The sequence below is a fragment of the Marmota marmota genome, unplaced genomic scaffold (assembly GCF_001458135.2).
Source record: "Marmota marmota marmota unplaced genomic scaffold, marMar, whole genome shotgun sequence".
NCBI lineage: Eukaryota > Metazoa > Chordata > Mammalia > Rodentia > Sciuridae > Marmota > Marmota marmota.
The window spans coordinates 37253284-37266473 of record NW_025999990.1 but is presented as its reverse complement, the minus strand read 5'-3'; the positions used below and the strand labels follow the sequence as shown (position 1 = coordinate 37266473).

The 13190-nt window shown below is 36.0% G+C and overlaps 1 long non-coding RNA gene across 1 annotated transcript; it reads right to left on the bottom strand.

Annotated features, from left to right (window-relative positions):
- Positions 1-4290: 4290 nt before the first annotated feature.
- Positions 4291-12926, bottom strand: LOC125617748. Its single transcript, XR_007348848.1, has 3 exons — positions 12846-12926; positions 11547-11721; positions 4291-7015 (listed from the first exon to the last, which is right to left on the bottom strand). It is a non-coding gene; the product is annotated as an uncharacterized LOC125617748 (long non-coding RNA).
- Positions 12927-13190: the final 264 nt, after the last annotated feature.

Genomic DNA, 13190 nt, shown 5'->3' with positions numbered 1-13190 from the left:
TGAGTCAGGCATCTAACTTTACTTCTGCATAGTCTTGGCTCCCATTTAAGTCTCACATTTTTACCAAAGACACCCCAGAGCCTGCAATGCACCATTATTTAATTTCTCACATGATTCACGGTAGAACTGGGGGTGCTGAAAGAAGTGTAGTCCTGTGGACAGCAGACAGCCTTTCCCAGGTGTTCCACACGTTTCTTAGAGCCAGTAGACTGGTACAGATGGAAGCTAGAATATAATCCCTTAAAGAACAGCTGGTTTGGTTTTTATTCTAAAAGGGAATTTTATTTTTCAGATATAGTGTGTGACTGGGAAGTACAAAAACTGGCATCACCTTCAAATCCAAATAGATAATAACTAGCTGCTATTCTATGATGGCATATAATCAAAAATAAAATAAGTTTTAAAAGGCAGAAAGTCATTTCTAGTCTGCCAGGCTGTAACTGTGAGCTAACACTTTCCTTTTATACATCTGATGTGCTTTCACCTGTATTCTTTGGTTACCTGGTGCCTAAATATCTAGGCAATTTTTTTTTAAGTTCAATTAAATATCCCAATGACTTAACAACGTAATTCTAAATGTCTGGACACATTTTTGAAAACCTTAGATTTCAGTATAGGGTCTCATTTGTATTTGTCTGACACAGAATGATTAGGAAGATAACAGTAAGCTTAATGCAATGAAAAAGAACCCAACTAGTAGAATATTGATTCAGAAAGTTGTCTCCAAAGGTATCCTTAAGGTCAAGATAAAGAATATGTCTTGTGGGCTGGGAGTATGGCTCAGCTGGTAGAGTACTTGCCTTGCATGCACAAGGCCCTGGGTTCAATCCCAAGCACCACACACAAAAATATATCTCCTAGAGAATTAGGGTATCTTAAGTTACACTCAAGTATGTGACTGAAATAAAATTCTCATCAAAGTTGACAGAAATAAAATTCTCATCAAAGTTCAACTTTATTTTCTAAATTTATTTCTTAGGTAAGATAAGAAAACTAATCTTTTTTTGAGTCCATGGCCTCCTTCTATTTTAAAATAACTAGAAATCTGCTAGGTGACCTTTTGGGAAACCTATATAAAATTCATAACAGTGTTACCTTCAGTATAAATTATTTCAATTTTTGCTCATCATTATTTCAGAAGCAGATGATCTAAGGATTTTATAGTTCACATGGAATGGTTATANGAAGAGCATGTTAGAATAGTTATGGCTGAAAGAATTTACACTAAAACTCATTGGACAAGAATGTACGAAACAATCTGCTGCTGCTCCAATTCTTTGGCTCACAGCACAAAATAGCTGCAAAGTTACCATGAAGTGCAATCCTCAGATTCCTCACTACTTTAGCTACCACAGGCATCAATTTTTTTTCAATTGTGCAATTGGCTCCAGAAAAAAATGTTCCTTCTTAATAAAATTTAAACCTATTATTTGATGGAAATTGTATTTGGACACATAGGTCCTTTTTATTGAGCTAGTCTTATTGATGTGCCAACTCTTAGAAAGCAAGACCCATTTGGAATCTGAGAACGTATTGGTTCTGATGAGAAGGAACATCTAACAAAGTCAAGAACATTGGAGGAGAGTTCTCATCACAAGCTTCAGAGAGGAGCTCTGGGCAAGCAGAAGGCTGAAGAAGAAAATGAAGCTGGAGGAAAATTTCCTAATTGGGTCAGAACCAGCATGTTCTTGTTCCATCCTTAGGTGAAACACACCTACTGCTCCCAGACTTGCTTCCCTACTTTTTGGGTCAGTGGCTTTTAAATATCTTGACTCATATAATCCCTCACAATTTTTAAAATATCGTATATCTGATATATTTTTTTGTTGTCTCTGAAATTTTTCAATAAGAGATTAAACAAGTTTATTCTTTTAAAAAAAAAAACTGAAATAATTTCCTTAATAAAATTTTTCTTTTCTTTTTTTTATTGGTTGTTCAAAACATTACAAAGCTCTTGACATATCATATTTCATACATTAGATTCAAGTGGGTTATGAACTCCCATTTTTACCCCGTATACAGATTGCAGAATCACATCGGTTACACATCCACGTTTTTACGTATTGCCATACTAGTGACTGTACAAGTTTATTCTTAAATTATTGGAGGAAGAAAAATACATTTAGTAAAATAAACTGTAATGAGAATCTATTCTAGTGGAATAAACCTTCATGTTTTGGCAAAATTAGGACTTTGACTACCATATTAAATTGCACATTATAATTTGATTAAAAATAAGTTCTAACTACTTTAATACCCATATAATGTGAGAAAAAAAATTGTAAAGATTATCAGTGGGCTTTTGTCTAAGATGTTCTTGAAAAATATTCTAGTCCCAGAAAACAGTACTGTTCTTTTTTTAACAACCAATATCATGACCTGTACTGCTTGGGTTTTTCTGAACTCAGAGCCTTCTAAGGCAGGACAAACCTCATTCCTAACAGACATGAGTAATCAAGAAAAAGAGAGCATGAAATTCAAGATATTTTAATTAATCAGTAATGGAGATATAGTTGAAACAAGTATTTCAAACTGTGGATGTTTCAATAGGAGCCCAGAGTTAACCACCCTGGTGCAATCTGGGAAAGCTATGACACTTCGCTTTCTTTAGTAAAGTAAGATGATTTGGAATGCAAGTCTCTTGTCAGGCTTATCTCTTTTGGGGAAAAGTATATATGGAATTTGAGAATCTATAAAGTAGTGCCCATAAAACTCTCTGCACAGAAGTATCTTGTGAAATATCTTTCTCATTCTTCCAGTTTACATACTCCAGTGCCCAGACTTGAGTTTGAGAGGGGTTTTTTGAAAATAGTCCATAAACAATTCATTTGTAAAATGGAAATAATTATCAGACCCACTGAGCCGAGGAACTGTGAATATCAAATGTGATAAAGCACATGAAGTGCTGAACCATTGCTTGAAAAAATTTAGATGCTTGTATTAGTTAGGATATAGTCACATTTGCTGTAATAGAAACTTCAAATTCTAGTGGATTAAATAAGATACAATTTTTTTATAGCTACATGTAAACAATACTAAGAAGGAAATCTGAGTGGCTCAGGCCTTTCAACCTTGTCATTCTGTCATCATGGGGATGGTGTACTCATCCACATGGCCAAGGACAACTCAATTCCAGCTGGTGAGCAATAGAAAAAATAAAATGAAAGGGCATAGCATTGCCACCTCAAAAAAATCCATAAACAAACAATTTAACTCAAAAGAATGGGGTAGACCACAGAGCTGAACTTGTGAGTCTAGCCAAAAGTCAATGCCAAGGACTGAAAATGAATGTGTTCCTCAAACAAGACAGAAGAGCCCAAAACTGTTAGTTGAGGATTGATCTTCAGAAAAGCATATTTTCATGAGAACAGGTCTTCAAGAACAGTGGATCATTGTTTTTCCCCCCTTACTCTAGCATGCATTCATCCCTCTGTTGTTTTCCTCTGGAGGCTCCCCTCCCCCTCCCAATCTGGTGTGTGTTCACTGGAGTGGCTCAGGGAGAAGGTGAGTGATCCAAGTCTTGTCAATCAGACCTTTACACGATTGGATGTGTGGTCAATCAGAGCCCCCAAGTCCTAATGATGTTTTTATTGGGTCTTCTGGAAAAAAGGCTCCTGTTCCTTTCTCTGTACATAAGTCTCTAGCAGGCCACTTGACATCATGAACAAACAGGAAAGTATCACTTAGAAACAGGAAGGAGAAACTTGGGCTGATTACATCCTGTGACACTTTACCCAAAGCTCCATTTGCATCTAGAATGTTCTGTCTTAAAATCTACTCAATGGTGCTTTCCTCATTAAATGGATTTGGGGTTTGGGCTTTCTGTTAGCTGTGTCCAACTATAATTGATATAGAACACCTACAAACTTTCTCTATTTTCTGAAATCAGGTGTGAGTAGTTATGTATAGTACCTTGTTTACTTTGTTGAAATCACTCTTTCTGCAAATTTATTAGCTGTCTTAGGGTGGATACGGGTGGACAGTTATTTTGCTCTAAATGATTAATTGCTTTTCAACATGATTAACTCATTCTGATAGTATGTATTTTTATAGAGTGTATGCAAATATGTATACATGTATATTTACATATGTATGTACACACATAAATATGTTTATACATATATTTTTATGTATATGCATATATATGTAAATGCATCACATATACATATATAAAATGCATGCATTGACTTCTGTTTTTTCTACAGCAATACACTCAAAATAATGATGTCTGAAAATTAACTATTAGTTACAGAAAATGTTCTACATCTAAGACTAAGTTTTTATTTTTTAAAAAAAAGCTGAAAGCTTTTAAGTATAATTCAGTACTTTCAAAATTATGTAGAATTTGCTTAAACTTTTCTGGGTATTGCCCTCAAGAATGAGTAAATCCACTCATAATGACATTTCTCTTATAATTATATTCCATCCATTTCACAGCTGAGTTCTTCGAAACATCAGAGGAACTCGATATCAAAAACTCTTTTGAAAAGTTTCATTCTTGCTTTCATCATTTTATGGATAGAATAGGTTTTGGAATAACTGATAATGATACTTCCAATTAGTTATTCCCATTTTTTTCATTTTACCTCACTTACATCTCTCATTTGCTTCTCTTTTCTAATAGAGAGCATAAAAAAGTTGTTTTCATACTATATACAAATTGACCATGCAGGCTTGTGTTTTGGTAGATATCATGAAACATATGTATTCACTTGTGTTGATTTACTAATTTTGATAGGATTCCAGAACATTTGTAAATAGTTTACCATTTTTACTCGTTATTGTAAGAGTTTAAGACAGTTTATCACTGAAAATTGAAATTTACAGATATAGAATTAATTGTGATCTTACGTAAAGAAGAATGTTTGGTCATATAAGAATATATTAAAAATAGAAATGAATCCTGATATTGAAAAGCAGTGGCATATGTTCTAACAGGACAAAAACAAAACAAACAAAAAAAAACGGAGGTAGTTTCTTGAGTTTGTGAACAAAATTTTCAAGTCTTTCAAAAGAAAGCAAAAAATGAGGAAAATAAAGATTTTTAAAGTTAAGGAGAAAACTATTAGTTGACCTCCAGAAATAAGTTTCCATAACAAAACAGTAACAGAGACCAAACTTCTTTTTAGAAATATTTTTTCTTATGAAACATCACAATCATATTCAAATTACAAAGAATAATATGTTGTTCAAGGATAGAGTATATACTTTAGCATGTGTGAGGCCCTGAGTTCAAGCCCCAGCACCACAAAAAAATAAAATAAAATAATATAAAATAAAATAAAATAATGAACTTATTATATCCACCCTCCACTAAGCTCTACTAATTTTATATTTTTATTTCAGATGTATAAAAATAACAAGATGTCCTAGATGCACATTAAACATCCTGTGTTCCCTTTCCCAATCCCAACCTACTTTCTTCAGAGAAACTACTTCTGTAGAAGTTGGATTTATCATTCCTCTGAATGATTTTGGTGTTATTACTAAATAAGTATTTTTTTAAAAAATATATGTAGTAGTATTTCATATCTATTAATATAATGTACATGGTATCCTATGCTATCTTAGTATAAATGGTATTTTATCTTTGAGATTTGAGATTTTTTTTCAGGTAGATACTTATGGTTATCATCTATTTATTAAAGTCATAATTTAGTGTCCTACTGAACAAATACATCCCAAGTTGTTTATTCATTCCCTTACATGTTTAGGTTATTTCTATTTCTTTTTGTTTTTCTTTCCTTCTTTCCATTTTTCGCTATTACAACTGGTGATACAGTGTTTTTGCATGCATGTCTTCATGCCCACATGCAGAGTTTCCAAGGGCTTGCCTACATGTGGAGTTTCTAATTTATGGATATATACTACAGAGAGATATAATAATTTCCAAAATAGTTCTGCTAATTTATATGGAGAGTTCATGTTGCCTGCCCTAATTCTTTCTCAAAATTAGCAAAAGCTTTTAAAAACTTTTACAGTCTAACTTAGTCCTTAGTGGTACTACATCACGTTCATCAATAGCATATCCCTGAATATTGGTGAAGTTCAGCGTAGTTCATATGGACTTGGAGACTCACATTTCCTTGTCTGTGAATTGACTATCACTTTTCCATATTCTGTTCAGCTATTTGACTTTTTCCTAATTTATTAAGATTCAGTTATATATTTTTACAATAATTATTTATTAGTTATTTGGGTTATAAACATATCCTTTCCATCTCTGGCTTGTCTTTTAACTTCATTTATAGTGTCTTTTGCTGAGAAGACATTTTTTGTTTTTAATGTTGTCAGTTGTGTCAATCTTTTACTTTAAGGATTGTGCTTTGGTGTATTGTTTAAGAAATATTTTTTTTACTGACAAAAGATATTTTCCTATATTTCCTACTAGAAGACAGATTTTAGGGAATGAGGAAGAAGAAAGGTATTGATTAAAGAGAATTAGTGACACACATTTAAAAATTCATGTCTATGTTAGAACAAGAAAAGAAGTGATTAAAGTATATTGTATAGAGAGAGTTTTTTGTTGTTGTTGCTTTTCAAAATAGGGCAGACGTGTGAAGAGCTCAAAGAAGAAGCTGTGATAAAAATCATAATAGTCAATGTTAAGATGGCATGAGAATGTGGATTATATCCCTCAGGAAAAAAATAATATATGTGTAACATTAGTAAAATATTGATCTCAATGTATTTGTCTCTCAATACATTTGATAACTTTAAACACATAAACATATTGTCTGGGCAAAGCCAAAAGTATTCAGCTTTGCTTCTGATAAATTCAGCGATTTCTCCATTGTTATTAGAAACACAATGTTGATTAATATCTACTTGTGCAAAAAAAAAAAAGAGTAGGGAGAGACAGTCACAGTGCCTATGGAAATGAAGATGAGCAAACTATTGCCGTATTTTACTTTCACAGATGATTAAAATGAATTTTATGAGGAAGACTGCATCCCAGCAGCTGATGTATTCTGGGGTCTCCAACAGATGGGGTCTCCAACCACAGAGCAGAAGGCTATAAGAAAAAGGCTTAAATTTAAAAAAAAATCAAATGATTTTAGGGATAGAAGAGGTCTTAGAAGTCATCTGACCCCATTCTATATTTTTACAGCTTAAGAGACTACACCCAAAGAGGTAACTTACTCAAGGCCACAACTATAATTATTAGCAGAGTGAGGAGCCAGTAGTGCTTCTATTTTATTCTTAATTCTGCTTCCGAGGAGCTCATGATATAAACCTAATACTAGTTTCTTAGTACTTTAGTTGCCTCTGTTACAAAATAGAGTTAATACCCCTGGTTCTTTCATATTTCATCAACGCAATGTTAGAATTTGAGTGAAATATGAACAATGTATTTCAGCTTCTATAAAAAATAAATTGTTCATAACCATTCTGTCAGAATTATTTGATAAGCAATAGAAAATGTACAAAGCTTACCTAAGCGAAAAAAGTGAATTTCCTAAAATGATCTGAGGAGGCTCAGAGATTGAATAACTAGCTTGACTGAGATGAAGACCAAGGTACCCCAGAGGGGCTGGGGACGGAAATAGCTCCACGGTTTTACTCAGAACCTCCCCCAGATTGACTCCTTCAGCTGCTCCTTCTACCTACTGAGAATAGACAGTGCTCAGTTAGATCACAAATTTACCCACTTTGCCTCAACAGAGCAGTGAGACTGATCACAAAGAGCCTCCAGAAACCTTATTAGCTTCCTTAGAAAGAGGAGAAAACCCCTCTGTTATTGGCCTATATTATGATTTAGATATGAGGTGTCCCTAGAGGCTCATGTGTGAGACAATTCAAGAAAGCTTAGAGGTGAAATGACTGGGTTATGAAAGCCTCAACCCAATCAGTGCAATAATCCCCTTTTAGGGATTAACTGTGTGGTAACTCTAGAGAGGAAGGGTGTGGCTGGAGGAGGCCAGTCATTGGGGTGTGCCTTTAGGATTTATATTTTATTCTTTGTGAAAGAAATCTGTCTCTCTGCTTCCTGGTATGGTGTCTTGAGCTGCTTCCCTCCACCACACTCTTCCACCATGATGTTCTACCTCACCTCAAGCCCTGAAGAATGGAACTGGCTGTCTATGGACTGAGACCTCTGAAACTGTGAGCTCCAAAATAAACTTTTCCTCCTCTGAAGGTACTGTTGTCAGGTCTTTTGGTCACAGCAGTGAAAAAGCTGACTAAAGAAGACTATCAAGATGATGCAAAAGGAGCAAAAACATGTCCTCCAGAGAAGAGGGAGATGCCATTAGGAAGCAGGACTTCTGGTGATTCACCAACACATAACCAATGTCTATCACAGTCACCATGTTTAAGTTCATTGTTCAGTTTTGTGGAGGCTGAGATAGCCCTAGAATAAGGCACAAGTGTGGACCATGTCTTACTTGATGATAAGAGCAACCTGGCATTGTTCTCACATCCAATGCAGAATACTAAGCAAGTCCATCAAGTTTGCTGCTTAGGAGAGCCAGAGTAACTGAAGGAACTTATATATATTTGTTTGTTTGTGTGCTGGAGATCTAACTCAGGGCCTTGTGCAAGATAGGCAAGTGTTCTATCATGGAGCATTACCCCCATCCCTGAATGACTTAAACAGTCAATTTGCTGATGATATAGACAAAACATACTTTCCATGACTCTCAATACAGATCAGTGTTGGGTAGCATTTAAGGAATAGATAAAAATGTTTCCATTTCAATTTAGATCTAAATAGGCAGTCCAGCACCCGTTAATCAAGAAACCAGCACAATCTGATGTCCCATTGACTTAATTTGAGTAGTGTATGTGTATCTCAAAGTATCTTCTCCACCTGGGAGATGTAGAATAGCAGATATGAATTAGTGCCTCCATATTCAGTTAATATCTCTAGTTCTGCCCCAGCAATCGTTTTAGTAAGAAGATTGAGGCACTTAAACTAAATCTTTCACATGTCTGGTTTAAACTTCTTTACCCTCTGGGCAGGGGTACAGAAATGATCATCTAAAACTACTAGTGACAATGTGAATAGGTATTTCGTAAGCATATGCATGTACAAATTTGAAAATCCTAAGCTAAAGAATACATTGAAGGAGGAAGAGTCAAAGGTGTGTTTATTTTAAATGTTATGGAAGTTTTCCTCCACTATTTATATTCATCCCTACCTCCCCATTCCACCATATTGAGGCCAAAACCCATTTAAAGACCTAACAAAAGAAAGAACAAAGATCATCTTAATCCTCTCTATGAAAATTTCCCTGGAGTCTCATAACCCTCAGGTGGCCATGCAACTTACACACAAAAGTGTTTACAATCTCCAGGTCAGTGCTCTGCAGGCCTATGCTCCTGGTCTCTCCTACCTGCATTCACTATCAGCCATGTACAACTATTTGGCGTCTGCAGACCTTGTACCTGAGTCCCTTGCTTCTGTTTCCTTCAGATAGAATCCCTTCCCTCCTCCCTTAAGCCCTCCTTCCTATCTCCACCCATATCCTCTTCCCAGTCCAAATCCCCACTTTGTTTGATCAACTGTGTTCAGTATGGAATTTTCAGCTCAGTCATCTTCCAATCCATAAACGTTTCCTGGGTTTCCCAGTGTAGGATAGGCAATCCTGTCTACATCTTCCTAATGACCCTTGCATGGCCACCATCACTGAAGCCCTCATCATGCTGCAGCAGCTTATGTATCTATTCATCAACCACGTTCATTAAAACATTGAAAACCTGGTCAACAGAGAATGCATCTTCTTCTTCTATGAACTTCTATGGCCTGCCATGATATCTGGCATGAAATTGGTGGGAAATAAACATTTTCTGAACACAACAGAAGCATTATGCTCTTTTCTACATGAGACATCATTATTATACCTATTCTCATCTTCCACCATGAATGGAAGTAGGTATGATAATCCTCCTGTTCTCCCCATGCTGAGAAAGGATAATGATACCTTTCCAGCTTAAAGAAAAACTACAAGAGGGTGTTCAGCCATCATCGCATACACAATGAGGCCTGAGTGCAGTTTTCTAGTCATCTGGCTTCTCCCTGGATTGGGTGATGTCAATCAGTGTGAAAACCTCCAAAGATTATTGCATGGGCAATCAGGAGATGATCTGAAAAGCACTGGCTTGGATTCTTATAGAATCCATTTGCTCATGGAACTGGAGAGAGCAAAAGCAGAGAGACTCACCTGATCTCGATACGATTTGATATGATGGTTTCCTACTGCAAAGCAAAGGGCAGATGGAGAGGCAAGCTGTCCCTGGTGCATTTCAACAGCAAAATGGTGGTGGCCCCTTGAACACTGATTGCACCCAGAAGTAAACCAATAAAGAATACCTCTCTTCTTATATATGCAAATGATTGAGAAGAAGAAAGAATTGATAGACCAGGACAAAAAAATATGAACAACATTAAGAGGCATCTAATATTTTCATGTAATATTTTCCTAACAACAAAGGGTGAAGTTGAAGACAGGTGAGGTTAGGTGAATAATCTATTTTCTCATTCTTGACTAGTGTGACCCACCAGTCTTCCTTCGAGGGAATAAGTGTTTTTGTTTGCATTTTTATACGAGTGTCTTTCTGCATTCTAGTCACAAGCAGCTGGTCTAAAGCTTCACACAAATACAAAATATTTTTTAAAAGCTGGCATCATTTAGATTTTCCACCTATAGCAAATTTGAAAAGTTGGTATTTGCATTCCCCAAAGTATCAATCTCTTATGAAAACAATGTCAGAGCCCTAAGCACATTGGCATTTTCTGGACACACTATAAATATACAGGATATATTTTATCATGTACTGTGTATTAGAGCACTGGGACAAAGAACAAGTACAGGGAAAATGGTTTGAGGCAGTTCTTTCAGCATATTTTCCAAGGCCATTTCAAATGACTCCCTAGTCCTTGAACTCCCTAGTGATCATTTTAATAGCAACAAGAACCATTTGGTAACTGGCCTAGACTGCAGATTGCATTTGGCTTTGGCTGATATAAAATCTGTCTTTTGTTACTGAGACAATATTCTAGCCTATTATAAAGATATTTAAAGCTTTCTTAGTACCATATCCCTAAATCTTCAAAGTGCTGCTAAGTATTCCTGAATAGGTTCTTTTTTTATTAAAGCCACCTATAGTATTTGTCATCTTCCTTACGGGGGGGAACCATCCTTGACTGTTGATTGGTAACAGAAATCCTGTGCAAAAACCTTGGTCAGCTAGAGGCATCTGTCAGGTGCAGGAAAATACAGATGGTGCTCCAGGTGGACACTGCTTCATGTCCTCACCCAGTGGGCTCCATTGCCCTGTAACTCACTTCATTATCTGCTCAGGTGATTCTGGGACCAGAGAAAATAGGGCAAGACTCCTGGGGGCAAACCCATGCTTATGAAAATAGTCTCACCTCTGATCTTTACCTCTTTTTGAAATTTCACAAAGAACTGAAAGGCTAGGTGGTTGACATTTTTGAATAACATTAGGAGAACAAGAACCCAGAGTTCCTTTGATTTGCCAGCATCTGTCAATTGGATTCAATGGTCACACCGAAAACAGAGTAGCTTCTTGGAGATTACCTGTTTAGGTAACAGAAGAGCCACAGTTTGCTCAAGAGGCATCTGTTGACCCAGGAACGGCTCTGCATGCCCTGGGTCCAGGTGTGGCGCTGCTGGTGGATGCCATGGAGATTCACCTCAAACGGAGAACCACTCTGTGTGTCGCCATGGAAGCAGTGTCTTCACAGAGCCTTACCTGTAAATGTGAAATGTTTAACAATGAATAATTTGTTTGAAGCTCTTCTTACTCCACATTTCCTTGAAAAATGAAACCACGGGAGGCATGGTAATCTCTAAAGGGCCTTTATACATAGATTAATGTGGTAATTCTCTCATTACTATGTTCTGAAGAGGAGCTTCCTATACTGGGCTCTGTGCTTTGCCTTCAGATATAACATGGCTTTGCATTAAGTGTTTTAATAAAATGTGAAATTAAATCACCATCCCTGGTGATATTCAACTCTTGGTTGAGGCAAGAAAAAAATAGATCTTCCCCAGCATATGAAAGCCAGAGAATATTTTTGCCCGATGAAGAGATCATTGGTCAAATGACATGGTCTCCCATAGGCTTGTACCTCCCCGTTAATTGACCATTTTTTTTAACTAATCTCTCCTATTCCTTTGAGGATTACAAATAATGTAACCAATTTACAGCTGTGTTATATGTATTCTGTCAGAAGCTAACCTGTTTAATTTTTTTTCTTTTGCACATTTAATTAGGTGGAATTGGATGAGAGCAATTATTGACGGGGATAGTTTATGCCATTGTTAACTATGTGTGCTTCCCTCTTTTGTAACAGTAACAAGAGAGCAATAGAAATTTCCTGAGCAACATTGATCTATTGACTGCTGGACACATTAAGAAGAAGAGACATAAACCAATGATGGAATATGATCCTTTAGTAGAGAAAATGATGAAACATCTTTTCTTATGAATTCAAAAACAACAAAACAGACCTTCAGAACCGTTGAGGTTTTTGTTTATTTTTTAAGCAAGTGATATTGACTAAAAAAGCAAAAAGCCTTCCCACTAATGATGTCAGGGAAGGTTACCACAAGAGCTTTTGCAAATTGATTGTATTTGTTGAGTACTAATACCGCAATTTCTTTCTTAAAGAGACAGAGTAATGTTGAGGTTGACAAGAAAAACTACAGCTAAATGTTCATCAAGTTACTTTTTCCACCAAGTCCCATTATGTTCACTTCCTGATGCTTACACAGCTGTAGACAAAACTCTTGAGATGAAGTGCCTGATCTGATAGTTTAGAAAATGGATCAGAACTAATTCCAGGTTCGAATTCTGGTTCTGTCGCTTCTTACCTCTGGAAGGTTTCTCAACTTTCCTCCCCATTAGTTTCCTCATTTGTGAATGGATCATGTAAATTTCATATTACCAAAGTAAGATTAAGCAGGATATTATTAATAAAGCACTTAAAAGAGGATGTGGAACATGGTGGATGCTTAATACATGTTAGTGATCAGACGTACAGCTCTCCAATCCTACCATCCCTAATTTGGTAGGGATGACTTGATTTAACAATGGTGTTCTTCCCTTTACCTAACACATAGTTTACCTAACACATATTTTACCTAACACATATTTTTGGGACCATAATTTCTGAAAATGATGTGGACTCCAATTTGCATGACAAACACTAAATAGAT